The 13,622-nt window shown below is 41.3% G+C and overlaps 1 protein-coding gene across 4 annotated transcripts in view; it reads left to right on the plus strand.

Annotated features, from left to right (window-relative positions):
• Nucleotides 1-13,622, plus strand: part of THSD7B (thrombospondin type 1 domain containing 7B) — a 452,267-nt gene that overhangs the window by 67,227 nt on the left and 371,418 nt on the right. For all 4 annotated transcript variants that reach the window (XM_079993005.1, XM_079993004.1, XM_079993009.1 and 1 more), the window contains 2 exons: nt 11,037-11,158; nt 11,783-11,947. The gene's annotated coding sequence lies outside the window, so the exon portion shown is untranslated. The remainder of the gene's footprint in view (nt 1-11,036; nt 11,159-11,782; nt 11,948-13,622) is intronic.

Below are 13,622 nucleotides of genomic sequence, written 5' to 3' on the forward strand. Positions count from 1 at the left end.
CATCATGTTTAATGAATCAGGTTGGAACATACATAGCCTAGAAGATAGTATGTTATTTATTGAATTTATATCCTGCCGTTTCTCCTAAAGGAGCCCAGGGTGGCAAACAATAAGTAGCAATTACCACATGGATTCCTAAAAAGGGTTGGAAAGCAGGGTTCTATTCTGACTCCAACAAAATTTCAGAGTGTTCTGCCCTGACTATAACTTCTGAGAATAAAAACCTTATCACACAAAATGAAAAAAATAAAATAAAAATTCCTCCCTCAGAGATGTGTTTTGGAGGTGAAATGGATGGGGAGCAGGAATGGAACACACAGAACCTTTTCTGTTTAGTGAGAGGAAATCCTTTCCCACAAATGTCTCCTCAGCACCAACTTTGCTAAGTTAGGATAAAAGTGAAACAGCTCCCTTACTCTATGACAGTTGATCGTGGTGGCTGGTAAGATTTTTACTTGGTAGGGCTGCAAGTTTTAACCTTACAATATTTATTTATTTTTTCAGCCCATGAAATTTATGCACCACTCAAAGTGGTTTACAAAAGGAATGAAACAATACAGTTATGAGCAAGAACCATTAAACATTCAAAAAAATTAAAACCAGGACTTGCACACCAGTTATTTAGGAAAGTGTGCCATTAAACATATGCAGAATTCCATTGCCCTCTCACTAAACAAAATGTCAATCATTCTCTGCACATCTATGGACACAGGAGGAGATTTTGCTTAAGAAGATCCAAGTATGATAATCAGACTCCATACCTCTTATTTAGAAATCAAGCCATATCATATGGCATATGTTTTTCAATTTCTGTATTGATTACACCTAACATCCATGGCCAAAAATGCTAAACAAGCACAAAATGCTTTAAAAATAGAAGAAGTAAGTAACATTTGCTTCCAGGTGCATGCAGTTTTCCTTGCCCCTAAAGTAAAGGTAACTTTTCATTTTCCAAAACATTTTCCACCCTTTAAATTTGAATCAAGTATTCCAACCAACAGAGAAAACAATGATTGCTTCATTTGAGCCAGGGCACATCAGAGCGCATCAGAATGTATTTACAGTGCATGGCTCAGTCATGAAAATGTGAAGTAATAATATATGTTCGTGTGCAGAGTATATCACACTGAAGTAATCATAATCAACCTCTTTTGTCTGAGATTAGGAAGAATATCTTCAAGGTTTGATGAAGGATGTAGAATCAATCAGAGTGACACCCAGACAGACATAGAGCCCAAACTTTTCATTTTACAAATTCATTGGGGGGTGGCGGAAGCAAGCAAGAAATAAGAGCAAGAACATTTTGCTCAGTTCTGCAGTCCATAGGCTTGCCATACATCTGAAAAATTCTGGACACGTATGGAAATCAGATGTCTAAAATGGTGGCTGGCAGGAAATTTTTGAATTTTAAGAGATGTCCAGAATTTCCTGCATGTATGGAAACCCAGGTTTTTTTTTGGTTTTCTGTTTGTGTGTATGTGTCTGCCACCAAAGCTTTCTGTCTTGCTTCAGCCACTGTCTGCTTCCCTTTTGGCCCTGTCCTCTGCCTCCTGGCATGTCTGCTTGGCCCACTGCTCTGGCTCCACCCACCATATTGCCACTGCCTTTGGAGGCAAGAGAGAGTGATGGATGAACGCAGGCATGGGTGAGGCAAAGCATTCGGCAGGGAGGGTCTGCCCAGGCATGGAGTGTATCCCTTCCTTGAGCACCTCTCTCTCTCTCTGGGTTCTGGGGATGGAAATCTCCCCTCTTTAATGGGGGTCATCTCCCCTCCTTGACGGCCTCTTTGGTCCTTCTCCCCCGGAGGTCTCTGGGTCTCCTCCCCAGCTTTGCACCCCTGCACTCTGGGTTCGCTGCTCCAGCAAAGCCTTTGTGCTCCATCCCTTGTACATGGGGTGGGGGCTGCAGCCTTGGGCTGGGCGCAGGGCTCTGCTGAGGCCAGGGCTGTTTTTTGCTGCCCTTCTGGGATGTCTCACAGCAGCAGCAGGAAGAGGGAGTCAACACTTTCTCCACCCACAGCTGAGTTTGAGGCAGGATAATATTTGAAGCCCTTCACAATACATCTGTTTGTGAGGCGCGATATATAAATAACCAACAGGATGGTGGGCAGGTCGTCTAACCCTATGCATATGTACTGCTGTGTTCACTGGGGCCTATTCCTATGCAAGTGTGAACAGGACTGCAACCTAAAGATGGTTTTTAGAAAGCTGATGAGCTCATCCAAGTCTGCTATCTTTTCACAATGTTTTATTGTACAAGATCTCACAAAACTAAATTCAGCCCATTAACCTTGTATGGTCACCAGTTGCAGATGGCATGGTGGGGCAGAGGCAGTGGAAATGTATCAGCAAAACCAATCTGGCACTCCTGCCAATGTGTTTGCACTGTATCACCCTCACTGCCTAAGCAGCAGTAACTCACCTTCTGCATGGTCAGGTACCGTAATTGCCTCTGCACCACCACACCATCTGCTACTGGTGGTGACTAGCAGGGTTTGACATACTCCCTTGCTGTCTGCCTGGGTTATCTAGCTCTTGGTAAGTCTCAGTATATGGTTGATTACCTGCATTTAGCCTTTGTGGGTCAGGCTATGCAGCCCCACATGAACAACTTTCTGTAATTGTAGACTCTAGAACTATAGAGCCCCGTGCAATGTGTGCAACTGAATGCACAATCTAGAGAAGCCAAATGCAAAAACTAGATAAATGCAGTAAATGCACACTTCTTCTTCTTCTTCTTCTTCTTCTTCTTCTTCTTCTTCTTCTTCTTCTTCTTCTTCTAAAGCAGCTATAATGCAATTTCTTTGTTGCAAGCCTAACTCTTTCCATTGTTTGGGAACAAAACATTGCACTTCTGGCATAGGATCAAGATTAGCTCTACTTCAGCACTATATAAAGGTGTTCTTGATTCACATGAAACACCCTGAGGGAGTTCTGTACAATTGGTTTTGCGCAACTAGTGAATTACAGCTTCATAAGTGACATCACAAATGTGGATTTCATTATTTTTGTATATACAATCGACAGTGGCTACCTTGAAAAAATAGATAGTTAATCAATTGACTACTGTAATAGTTCTAAAAATAAGTGGCTAAGCCTTAGGCTACTACATACCGAGAGCCTGTAAGTTCAAGGACTAGATAAAGAAGCTGCCATTTTTATTCTGAATGTTAATCTTCAAACATAGCCCATCCCCCTGCACAGTTTGTTATTGTCAGAAACACTGTTATGTATATTGTGAAGTAAAAATAAGCCAAGATGGGGAATGTTTTAGACCAAGGTAATAGAACTGTACGAGAACAGAATAGAGATGTTTTAATCATGCTTGCTGCTGATCTTTATATGTATATGTATATAAAATTATTAATCTGAGTAGTTAGGGGGGAAATGACACAATGACAGTTAATTATAAGTAATCCTGCAGCACTTCAACACAGACTAATAAGAACAGAGAGCTCTGCCAGCAGTTGGTTATATCCTCAAGGGGGGAAAGTGATTTATTTTATTTTTTGCCTAAAATAATTTCACTTGCTTCAGATTCAAAACTGAAGTATAATTTGCTTAGTAAATATATCAGATGATTGGTCTCTAATACTCAGAAAATCAAGAATGTAAGAAAGGAACTGGTTGTTTAGATCTAAATGCCTGTGGAGGTTTTTCAAGAATCGAAGTTGGGAAAGAGACTTATCCATGTCTTGCTTTATTCAAATAACCACAACAGCTGAATAAAAACCCTGCCCCTTCTCAGAGGACTGTGCCCATGCCATCATGTGGGATGAGGGACTGGCCACCATTTAATTTCCAGGAGGGCTGTTGCACAATACAAGCAGAAGGTTCATGGATCTTCTTGGACTCCATTTGCAAAGAGACAGATCAGACCCTTCTGCTTCCTCATATTATCTATAACAGAGGTGGGCAGAAAGTAGAACAGATTCTACTGGTAGATCTCTGGGTGATTTGCAGTAGGTTTACAAAGATTTCTGACTCCCAATGATTTGACAATAGCAGTAAATGAAAAAGGGCTCCGACTCAAATTTTGCTGTTGAAATTAAGGATGCTTAGGAAGATGAACCCAGTCTGGGTTTGTGGGTGACAGAAATACAAGCTGTGTTCTGTTACTGAAAACAAACTCCCTGGGCTAAGCATTGCTCAGAGTTATCCATTTCTTAATTCTAAGTTTATGCTTGCTCCATGAACCACTATGCTTCACTAAAACCTGGCTGATGATCTTGGGATTCTAGCTAAAACCTGAAGGCAATCATGTAAGATAGCAGTCTGTTCACTCCTATTCTCTAATTCTCAGAGAATTCAAAGGAAAGGTGTTCATCCAAGGAGGAGGTCTCTTGCTATCTAAGAGCTGGTAAAAGGATTTGTGGAGCTTTGTGTATATTCTTTAGTGGATTTTAGTCTTACTAATCACAGGAACAATGCTTTATTAATTACCACTCCTTTGTGAGAAGTTGAGCACTGTTAATCCCCACAGAGCCAGAAGAGGAGAGGGCTTGCATAGCACCTTGAGGCTTCTATACAACGTTGGTCAGACTTTCTGAATTTGGCTCCTTTTTTTATCTCCTCCTAACCTAATATTAGTAATCTGCTGCATAAATAAGCATGTGGAGATACTCATCTTCAGTTGCATCCAGCCTGCTACTGCATGCAAGGATCATATAAATTGGAGGTAAACAGCAAGAGGAGTATTAGAAGAGAGAGATCACAGGACACATCTGATTCTTTATTAAAATAGCAAATCAGGAAGGAATCATCAGCAGAATAAAAAAAACAGCTCTTCCTGAGATTCTTTACCCCAAAATCAGTTTGGGTTCATAAGGGCACTGGAGGTGCACTCATCTCCACTAATTCAAAGGGAATCAGGAAGGGTCCTCTGCCAGATGGATATGGGAAGCAAGTCCCCACATGCTGTAGAACCTTATTCCCTCTCCCCATGTAATTTGTGCCCTCCATTAGGTCTCCTATAGACCCCAGTTTGAGTATCACTGGCTGTAATGATCCAAAGTTGCTTGAATTCCACTCTTGCATATTTCCCTCATAAAGATCATCCTGACTTCCTAACAATTAATGCTTGTCTTCACAGTACCATGGACAGCTCCCAAACACACGTTCTGTGTTCTTTCTCTTAATCCATGTACTGTACTTAGGAGGCGATCTTTGAATCCCAACCTAAAAGCTTTATTCTACATGTTATTAAATTAGTGGTGAGATTCCCGTATTGCAAGTGGCTGGACTAGATGACCCTCAGGATACCCCCTACAATTCTATGATTCTATGGGTGTATGATTCTATTTTTAAGAAATACTAGTTAAAATGTTTTTTTAAAAAAAATAAAAACAACCTTTTTGAAGCATTGGGCATCCCTATTTATTAAATTAATTGTATTAGTGTTCAGATATTCATGCAAAGGCAAGCCTGCCCAATCTGCAAGACATCAAGTCAAATAAATATAGTTCAACAGCAGTAGAACTGCCCAGACTAGCAGGAGAAACATGGTGTTTATGAAGCTGTCATGCATGGCTGGTGTGCTGTGTTTGACTTCATGGGTTTCAGACTGTGCAGGTCTGATGTAAATATTTTAAATACCATTTTCTTATATGATCCATATAATTCCAAAGTCAGCTGTGCCTACCCTCTTATATCAGCCATTCCCTCTTTCCATAACAGATTTGAGTTTTCAATGCAATGTTATTCTGACTGCTCTATCTAAAATTGTCACACAAAGGCACATGTAGGGAGCCTGGTTTACAATTATACAATTGCTGGCAATTTCAGTATTAGACTCCAAAAGGCCTTCAAAACTAGAAAAGATTAAATTGCACTGCTGTCAAGAAGTCTGCATAATCAGGGTCATGAAATGCTATGCAGAAAACTCTTTGGAAGAATTATATTAGAATTTTAGGGTTGGTTCACACATACACATGATTGGCATGTGTGGATGAGCTATCAGATTAAGCTCTATTTTCAATATAAGCTCACATCATGAGAATCCCACTTTTTCTGTTTAGTTAATTCAGACACACCAGTTGAATCATCAAGGGCTGAGTACTCAAGTGACCAGAAACCAAGTTTATGTACATGCATATAGGAATCTTGCACTGCCTTTGAAAAAGAAAACAAGTTTCTAGACCTTCTGGTTTATGGAGAAGGTTTTAAAGTCTGCTAATGTCTTGGCAGTAAAATAATAGTAATAGTAATAATAATAATAATAATAATAATAATAATAATAATAATTCCCGTGAACCATAACTTGCTTTTCAGGGACAGTCTTGTCAGAACAGGCATAAGGCATCAAGGGTGAGACAGGGAATCCCAATGATTTCCTTACAGCACAGGGAGTGGCTGTAAAACACCTGTCCTTTTCCCTTTCAGTTTGAAGAAGAAGGGTTGACCTCATTTCCCTCTTTGTCTTTGCACTGCAATCAACAGACTTTGTTGCCACTGATTGAAATGTTGATCTAATCCTCAGTTGTGCCACTCCACCATGCTTGTGAGGAAGGAGGTTTCCTGCTTTTTCTTTTTGATTAAAAGCACCACTTGTATGTTTATGCAAATGAAAGTTATTTTAAAACAAACCCTTTCAAACATCTTTTTTAAAACTTTGGAAAAAGTTCTCTGGGCTGGGAGCATAGATTCAAAACATCACAGGCACCCCTCATTCTGAATTTTATACCACAAAGTCTCCCAGTGAATTGGCAAATGGCAAAACTCATTTTCCCTAGTGGTGTTGCCAGTACCCATAATTAGCTTGGTATGTATAATTTAATTTATTTGGCTCGTAACACTCAGCTATTATGTTCCCAGACACATCTTCTCTGATATTAAAACAGATTATGTGCATTTAGACCAAGAGAATTAGAGTGGTGATACTCTTTAATGTTAACCACTTATTCTCAATTAAGCCTTCAGTAAGCTTTCAGTAATTGCTGTGAATACATGTCAGGATCACTCACATAAGCAGCTTTTTGTTGGGTTGAGTATCCTGACTATTTGGGCTGCCATACATCCAGAATTTCTAGGACATAGTTGAAAGCAGTGTCTGGAGGATGGAAAACCTGAAGCAAAACTAAAAAAAGCTCAACAACTTTTGTGTCCAGACATCCACTTTTTGAAATATGGCAACTCTATATTTGGTTAAATCAATAAACTCTTTCATTCCTGGGAACATTTTTATGGGGTCAGAGTTGACTTTCCAAACAGCAAGCCACCATGCATGATGCTACTAAAAGTGGATGCAGAGCAGGTGAAAATAAAGCAGTTTCCAGAGATCTTCAGTTACATCATTAATGTTCCATCATGCACCATGCACAATGTCAGGTTCAAAAACTAGTTTCTGAGGTTGATAATGATTTTTAATTTTGTCTCCATTCATAATGGAGCCCTGCTTTGAAATAGGTGAGCTGTGGGTCAGGTGAAGCTGGTTCAACTTCTCCAGGGAACTTCTCCGGGGAACTTCCAATTTTTCTTCCAACTGCTCTTCCTTCCCTTGCCTACCGCCAGCACCACTGTGGTCAAACTTTATAATGCTTCTTCATGCATCCTTAAATATGGTATGAACTATGAATCACCGGATGTAAATAAATCTGGTGGTACTTGCAGGCATCCATGTTTATGCACAATATTGATAAGAAAGCATGAGGAGAGGAAGTGGAACTGCAAAAGCCAGAAGAAGCTGTAGCAATGATTGCTTTGGCGAGAGAGGCCAGGAATGTGGTTGGCCCTTCTGACAATGGATACCAATGTCCTGGAGCAGCTTACATGATGCAATATTATTCCATCTTATCAGAACAGTAATAAATCAGAGGAAGAATATACTTGAGAAGCAAATCTGAGCTTGACAACAGGTAGCATGCAGCCACCCTCTCTAGCTGTATGTTCAAGACTCCAATCAGGAAAGGTTAATAGCTTGTGAATTTCTTTGCCAGGCTTCTCTTGTTTTGCATGGCAGGTAAAATTCCTGCCCTCTTAAAATGGTTGAATAATTGGGGAGGGGAAATACATTGCTTTAGGCTGCACTTTACTAAAATTTCATTTCTTCCGTTCCCCAGCATCTTTGATACATAGCCCATCAGGGAGACAGTGTTGACCACTGTACTTTCTAATTGTCCTTTTCAAGTGTTGTAATACTTGCTATATATTAAAAACAAACAAACTCATAGCGATAGGCTTCCCAAATATTTATCTCTCTTCTCTTGTCACTGATAACTCAAGTTTTGACTCATAACCTTGTAATACAACCTTTTTGTTACGTCAACACTCTTTACTGGCAAATCACCCACCAGTAAAGGTGTGATATGGTAGGGTGGAAGGCCAACAACAGGTGGAGCCAGAGTCGATGGTAGACAGAGCCAGAGACAATGAGAGGCAGAGCCAATTAAATCCAGCTTTGCTCTTGTCATCCTCCTTGGTGAATTCTGCAAGGGCAACACTGAGACCAAGGAGAAGCAAGCTGACAATGCCATCCTTTTGGAATGGACATAGATGGGAAGGCAGGCAGGCAGCTGGCTGAGGCTGGTGGGGCTGTGTCTGATTTGGATCAACCTCCACTGGTAGAAGGACAAGCCAGTGTGATATCATGGGTGAATAATGTTTAGTCGGCAGAATGCTTCTGTGCTTTAAATATATAGCCAAGAAAACATATATACTTAGCTTTCTATGAGGACTGGCCCTTACATGAAGCAGAGTAAAGATACCCCCTTGAGTGACAGATGCAGTGAGTGGTGGCAAGGTGTTGGAGCAACGTGTGCCAAGTGGAGGACACTGTCCCATCACCAGTGCTGAACTAAGATTTAACTGCCAGTCCAGTCAGCTTCTCTTCGTGGAATGGAGTTGGGAAGGATGCCATGCTGCCTCAGGCACCAAAAGTCTTGGGCCAACTTTGCTTCCAACCACGTCTAACATTATTCTTTGCAAGTCAGCTACTACATCAGCTATAGGAGGAGCAAGGTAGTATTCAAAGCACCGGCATAGTGGAAGATTACTTAGAAGTTCCTTTGTGTGCACTGTAGCTAGGTTTTCATCCAAGTGCATGTAAAAGTGTGTGTGTGTGTGTGGAGGGGAGGCCTTTATCCTCCTAAGCCAGAGAAATCATTATGAAATAATGTATTTTCTCTCCTTACACAAATATGCGGTGAAGTATAGTAATATAACACTTGCAGAAGTTTGGGCTGCAGTTTTCTCTTCTAACAAACTTCCTAATAGAAATAGCATTGAGATTCACCTCCACAACCACTTGCCTCTCAGTATCTCTGTCTTTCCATCCCCAAATAAAGTAGCTGCGATTGGCTTGTGAAATAAATGTTCTGTTTACTTGCACAGAAGTGGAAAAAAAGCAGCAGCTGTATGCCCTAATCTTGCTTTTCCTGATATTTTGGGTGCGATAGAACCTATTTGGTAGCCAGTGTGGTACCTGCAGATAATGAGGAGCCTGATTGGACTGGGAAACATCTCCATAGCATCCGCATTCAGTCATTATCTGATCCACTACCACTAGTAATAGTCTAGCTAAATATTCTGTCTATCTGCATTTTTTCATATTCTCTGGGGATCTGCTGACCTATCCTATCTTGAAAAGTTGTTGTTGCCACAAAATGAGGTGCTTTCTTTTCTTTCTTGCTTCTTCATTACTTCATTCTGTTTTTGCTGGGGTTTCTCTCTGCGTCTCTCCTCCTCCCCCACTACACAGGAATATTATTAAATGGAATGTTTTGTTAATCAATCTGTGCTCAAGCTGCCAGGCAAGGAGATAATACCCTGTGTAAACCATGGATGAATGACTTCCTGCCTATCTCCTCTGCTCTTCTAATTGCACATGACAACACTCAGAGGGGCCCCTGTGAATCTCTGGCACTGACAGAGCAGAGGAGACACCAGCTTCCCCTTGCTACTCTCTGTTCATTAGCATTGATGCTGCTGAGCAACCATCCCTAGGGATGAGATGGGGAGTTCTTTATTCCTTTCCTTTTCTAGGCCTCCTAAACCAGCACAGGAGCTCCAATCTAAAAATATATCTATGATAACTAAGAAAACAGCTGGTTGACCAATACACAATACTTTTAAAACAAGGCCTTTCTGTAGGTAGTTTCATGCCCAGCACAACAGCTCTCCTTGAGTAGTTTCATGCCGCCAGCTGATACCTCTCCATTCTTGCTGACCCCTCTGTAGCATGTACCACCATCTGGGCCATGATATTGCATAGTCCTTTGGGATTTTAGACCTATTATCTGCTTGGCTGTTTGCTTCCACTACTGGAATAGTTATCACAGGAGAAATTAGGTGATAAAAGAGTACAGAGTTGCTGTGGTTGAGATATGCCAGTATAAATAATGGTGTGTGTTCTCTTAGGCTCAAGGATCGTCTTAACCATTCCTATCCAGACAGAGGTCTGATGGGAATAACAAGATTTTGCTTCTGATTAGATGTGTTTCAGATAGGAGAGTCAGTTGTGTTCCTTCCTGTCTTCTTGCCATAAAACACAGTCCCAAGTGTTTTGCAATTGTCTAAAGCCAGAGAACAACAAGCAGCATTTACAGATCAAGTTAATCACCTTGAAGTCCAATGGATTGCAGTGGGAAAATTAAGCAAACCACTTGTATTGAAATCAATGAGGCTTTAAAGTCCATAATGTTTTCTGGATCACACCCAACAGTTCTGGAGCAAATTGAAATGGCATAAAGGAGATGTGTTCCCTCTGGAATATGCAAATATTTATTTTGCTCACTCTTGTGTCTGACCATATGTTTTTGCGGGATTTTCTGGTAGTCAAAGTGTCTGCAAAGTCTGTAAACAGAGGCAATCATGAAGTGAACATACACTGCAGACAAGGATCCTTCCTTCAACAATTTTTTTGGAGGGAGGGATTTTGTGTCACCAGCTTCTGTTCATTTCTAGAGTTATCTCCCCATCACCACCTAAGAGACTATAGACAAGTACTAAAATTTTATGGAAAAGATTTCATTTTAAATTTGATTGTAGACTTATCCCAGTAATGCTATGTTTATGTGTTATTATTTATTGCACCTCCTCCAGAAACCATTCTGTACGCCTAGGGTGATGAACTCCACAAAATAAACATGCAGCAGGAAATAATTAAAGCAAATATTTCAGGAACCAGCTGCATGCTCAAGAGGTGCTTGTTCAAACTTTTCCAGGTATGTCAGCAAATAATTATTTCCATCCAGAAATGAACCAGGAGTATTTCTTTCAAAATGAGCTGGTATTTGTAATGAGTCAGGCTGACTGCTTCTAAGACAGGAAAAGGAAGAAGACAGTGACCCTATATATTAGTTATAAAATGGGAACTTTCCATATTGCTTGTTATAATCCAAGGGGGTTTTGTGAGAAGAATCATCACAGTGATACATTTGTTAAATACATGGTGCTAAATTCAGACTTCCTTCGCCTTCTGAGATTCAGCTTGCGTGCTCTCCTAAGAAGCTCTTCAAAAGAACCGAAGATACAGCAGCAGGCTTCCTATGCCCATGGGACACAAGCAAAAAAAAGGGAGCACCCCTTGTCTGCCTGGTTTAGTATAGGACTTGCTTGAGCAAATGGCTTTGTGCCCAGCTTTCTTGGAACTATCAGTTGAGCAGCAGGGTTGCCAAAATGATGCACAATAACAAGCTCCAATCTACATAACACCTGGCCTATACAAACCAGGTCATTATGAATTTGATCCAAGCTGTCATTCACGTTGCTTTGTTATTCCCATACAGGTTTGCACTACTCATCCATGAAAGGGAATCGTCTCTTAGCATTTCCATTCTCACTTCCAGGTGCCATCCTCCTTTACCTGAGCATCACATTGGAGGACTTGCAAGATCTATTTAAGCAACAGGGACAGCGATGAAAAGAAGAAGCATCTGAATGCTAGATGAGGCAGGAGGATAGCTGGAGGAATCCTGTGGGTTCAAACTCCTGCTTCTCGCTGCTTGCACCAGGTTAGACATTCCTTTTTCTTTCACTGATACTCTGCTTTGCAATTCTAATCCCCCAAATGCCTTTGATAAACTTTGGAAGGAATGCACATCTTAAAAATTTACTCAAGGAGTATATCTTTAAAATACAGTAGATCAGTAGATGATATAGTATAGAAGAGGAAGATGCAATAACAGTATGTGGTCCATCAAGCTCCTCCCCGTCCCCCAAATCCATACAGATTCTCACTGCCATCTTGTGGCATCCAATCTGCACAACAACCATTCCATATTAACTCTTTTCCTGGGGGAAATACTTTGCTGGGTTTTCCTGATGCACCCAACAGGTTTTTATGTTGCATAGGCATTGTGTACAAAAAATGGAAATTTGTTAAACTTGTCTGCCTATTCAGATTGCTCAGTTTAGGTAAACATGGTGGACGTTTTGTGTAGGGAGTCACCTACCACAACCACCACATGTGCCTTTCTCCTCTGGGCAGTGGCAGGAATAGATAGTTCTATACAATGTTCCTTCCACATCCACGTCAATGTATTCTGAGATCTGCAACTGCTGTTCTTGCTCTTCTGGCCCAGAATCGGTGTCTGAGGTGAGGGCATGGAATCGATTTTGCAGCTCCAGTGACACAACATTACTTCTGACAGTCCTGCTTCTGAGTGTCATGTTCCTCCAGGGGTTCGTCTTCTGCAATGGGCAATCTCCCTTCTCCTTAGGGGCACCCCACCTGTGTTGTTGTTCCAGGGCAGTCCATTCTGCTGTATTTAGAACTTCCTTCTCTTGCCCAGTAGCTCAAAGTGTGTACAGGCGGGCCTCAAGTTACTGTACCTTCTCTTCTACTTGCTGCAGGTGTAGTTTTGCACATTCTCAGACAGGAAGGCAAACGTGGCACAAGTGCTGCAGGTCACTTGCCATCCATGTTTCTTGGTTCTATGTACACTGTGAGACAGCACTCTTGGCCTCCCCTTCAAAATGCCGTCACAAATGCTCCTGTTTACAAGACTGGTCACAAGCTCCCAAAGGCTGCAATCAGCTAAATAGAACTGATATGCTTCATCAGATAAGCTTTGGTTGGCAAGAAGTCACAAACTTTGGTCTGGCAAATTCTTGCCAGAAGTTATTCCAGTAACATGTGGTAACTTTACCTGTTTGCCGTCTGATCCCTAAACCTGTTAGTTCAGTTTAAAGGAATGAAATCTCAAGCAGGCATGCTTTAGGACAGCACACTACCTGGGTTGAATCCAGGAATCTTGTGAGTGAAGTTGTGCTCATGGAAACTCCTAGCCTTGGAAGGAGAGAGGAGGAAGTCATCAGCAAGTTGCCACTCAGAACTTGCTGAGAGATAGAGGACTTATGGAGAAATGGTATGGGAATCTGCAGTGGAAAGCAGTCATTGGTAAAAATGTCCTTTCCTCTCTCTGCCAGTAACAGTCTCTGTGTGATTACGACGCTTTTGGCAAATGGAAGGAGCTCTTCCATTCATGAAAGGTATCCTCTGAATCCCAGCCAAGGCACTTTTTGGGTTGAATTGTGGCTCCTGGGGGCTGCAGCTGTTCACATTTTTAGACCTTTTCACTTTGTTCTTGCCCCGTTTTTTGTGCATAGTTGACACTCAGGTCATTCACTCTACTTGGAGAATCTGAAAGTGCAATGTAGTTTGAAGTCTACGGTGGGCTAGAAGCA

Source organism: Podarcis cretensis, assembly GCF_951804945.1.
Source record: "Podarcis cretensis genome assembly, chromosome: 1".
Classification (NCBI taxonomy): domain Eukaryota; kingdom Metazoa; phylum Chordata; class Lepidosauria; order Squamata; family Lacertidae; genus Podarcis; species Podarcis cretensis.